This window comes from Sinocyclocheilus rhinocerous, unplaced genomic scaffold (assembly GCF_001515625.1).
Source record: "Sinocyclocheilus rhinocerous isolate Xijiao unplaced genomic scaffold, SAMN03320098_v1.1 scaffold476, whole genome shotgun sequence".
Lineage (NCBI taxonomy): Eukaryota > Metazoa > Chordata > Actinopteri > Cypriniformes > Cyprinidae > Sinocyclocheilus > Sinocyclocheilus rhinocerous.
This window is the reverse complement of record NW_015647449.1, coordinates 42,842-45,902: the sequence shown is the minus strand read 5'-3', so window position 1 is coordinate 45,902 and position 3,061 is coordinate 42,842.

Genomic DNA, 3,061 nt, shown 5'->3' with positions numbered 1-3,061 from the left:
AAACAGAAAAGGCTCCTGCGGGAGCGGACACTGCTGCGGCAGTGGGGAAGTACAGAAAAGGCTCCTGAAGGAGCAGACACTGCTGCGGCAGTGGAAAAGAGAGATAAAGGCTCCTGCGGGAGCAGATAATGCTGCAGCAGTGGGAAAGTGAGATAAAGGCTCCTGCGTGAGCAGACACTGCTGCGGCAGTGGAAAAGAGAGATAAAGGCTCCTGCGGGAGCAGTCACTGCCGCGGCAGTGGAAAATACAGATAAGGCTCTTGTGGGAGCGGGTACTGCTGCAGCAGTGGAAAATACAGATAAGGCTCCTGCGGGAGCCGACACTGCTGCGGCAGTGGGGAAGAGAGATAAAGGCTCCTGCGGGAGCAGACACTGCTGTGGCAGTGGGGAAATTCATATAAGGCTCCTGCGGGAGCAGTCACTGCTGCGGCAGTGGGGAAATACAGATAAGGCTCCTGCGGAAGCTGACACTGCTGCGGCAGTGGAAAAGAGAGATAAAGGCTCCTGTGGGAGCAGTCACTGCTGCGGCAGTGGGGAAATACAGATAAGGCTCCTGCGGGAGCAGACACTGCTGCGGCAGTGGGAAAGAGAGATAAAGGCTCCTGCGGGAGCAGACACTGCTGCGGCAGTGGAAAAGAGAGATAAAGGCTCCTGCGGGAGCAGATAATGCTGCAGCAGTGGGAAAGTGAGATAAAGGCTCCTGCGTGAGCAGACACTGCTGCGGCAGTGGAAAAGAGAGATAAAGGCTCCTGCGGGAGCAGATAATGCTGCAGCAGTGGGAAAGTGAGATAAAGGCTCCTGCGTGAGCAGACACTGCTGCGGCAGTGGAAAAGAGAGATAAAGGCTCCTGCGGGAGCAGATAATGCTGCAGCAGTGGGAAAGTGAGATAAAGGCTCCTGCGTGAGCAGACACTGCTGTGGCAGTGGGGAAATACAGATAAGGCTCCTGCGGGAGCGACACTGCTGCAGCAGTGGGAAAGAGAGATAAAGGCTCCTGCGGGAGCAGACACTGCTGTGGCAGTGGGAAAATACATATAAGGCTCCTGCGGGAGCAGACACTGCTGCGCCAGTGGAAAAGAGAGATAAAGGCTCCTGCGGGAGCAGTCACTGCTGCGGCTGTGGGGAAATATAGATAAGGCTCCTGCGGGAGCAGTCACTGCTGCGGCAGTGGGGAAATACAGATAAGACTCCTGCGGGAGCAGACACTGCTGTAGCAGTGGAGAAATACAGATAAGACTCCTGCGGGAGCAGACACTGCTGTGGCAGTGGGGAAATACAGATAAGGCTCCTGCACGAGCAGACACTGCTGCGGCAGTGGAAAAGAGAGATAAAGGCTCCTGTGGGAGCAGTCACTGCTGCTGCAGTGGGAAAGAGAGATAAAGGCTCCTGCGGGAGCAGACACTGCTGTGGCAGTCGTAAAGAGAGATACAGGCTCCTGCGGGAGCAGACACGGCGGTTGGAGTCGTCTGTGAAAAGAGGGTCAGATGGGAGTTGGGTCTGTGATTTCCTGAGCTGAAGGAAGGCTAGGAAGGCATTAAATGGGAGTATGAGTCATTGGAGGTTGAAAATGTAAATGAAGTGGCCTTTCTTTTTCTGGTCTGTCTTACTTTGCTTTATGAAGTAAGAGATAGTTTCATCATCCAGCACCGCTAGATCGGAAATAGTGAGGTGGATGTCTTTGATGAGTAGGGAGGTCTGTGAATTGGCTATTTGAGGTGAGGGTGAACCGTATATGAGTTTGTGGAAAAATGGATTCCACTTAGATATCCTTTAATGGAGCTGATCTGGAGGTTTTTGTTGATGTTGAGGTGAGAAATTAACGAAGTGATGGCGAGTAAGGAAAAATTGGGGAACAGCAGGTTGTATGCAGAGTGAAATGCTTTAAAGCATTTCCATGCTGTTAGATAAGATTGGAGGGTCCTGGGGGAGACGGCTTGTAGGATAGAATTGAGGGAGGCTTTGAGGAGAGGTTTCAGTGGATGGTTTACTGGAATATCAGCTCTGAATAAGTGTGACGTGACAGTATGGTGACCCATACTTGGAATTAGTGCTCTGCATTTAACCCATCCAAAGTGCGCACACACACAACAGTGAACACACACACACCCGGAGCTTTGGGTTACGAGTCCGACTCTCTAACCATTAGGCCACGACTTCCCCGTAATAAGGAGGTACTGGGGTTGGGAGTGGTTCCGCCTCTGGTGCCAACAGTCTGAACTTCTGGAAGGCAAAACGAGAAAGAGAGTCAGCTATTTGGTTTTTGGACCCGGGAATGTGCTTTGCAGTTATAATGAATTGGTCGCAAGTCGAAATCCAAATCAGGCGTCAACAAAGGCATTAGTGCAGGTGAATGGGAACGGCCTTTATTAATGCAGTGCACGGTAGCCTCGTTGACGCAGTGAATTATGATGCTGGTGGCAGACCACTCTTTACCCCACAGAAGGTCTGCGACGACTAAAGGATATAGCTCGAATAGAGCTGAGGACGTTAGCGGCTGTGGTAAATCTAACAGCTGGGAGGGCCACGTAGATGTGAATCAGCGGCCTTGTTAAAATCCTACGAAACCGACGGAGGGGGCGGCGTCAGTAAATAATTGGATATCGACGGGAGAAGAAATAAAGATGTTGTAAAAGAAAGATAGGCCGTTCCATTGTTTAAGAAAGGATATCCATAAGCTGAGCTCGTTGCAGCACGAGTCAGTTAGTGATATTCGATCCTCTAGTGCGTGGGCGGAGGACGCGAGAGAGAGGAGATGTGAGATGAGGGCGGGATAACCCCTGCGGGATAACGCGCATCGAGAAATTTAAATGGCCGAGAATGGATAGCAGCTCACGTTTGGAACAGCTTGGTTTGTCTAAGAGGGTGGAAGCAACTAGAATCATCCTGTCAATTTTTTCTTTGGGCAGAGAAGCCTGGAATTTTTGTGAATCTAAGTTGATACCTAAAAATTAGATGGAGGTGCTTGGGCCCGCGGTTTTGTCTTGGGCGAGAGGAATCCCGAGCTCTGCAAAAACCTTTTGGGTTGTCGAAAGATGTGTGGCTGGGATGGATTTGGGAGGCGAG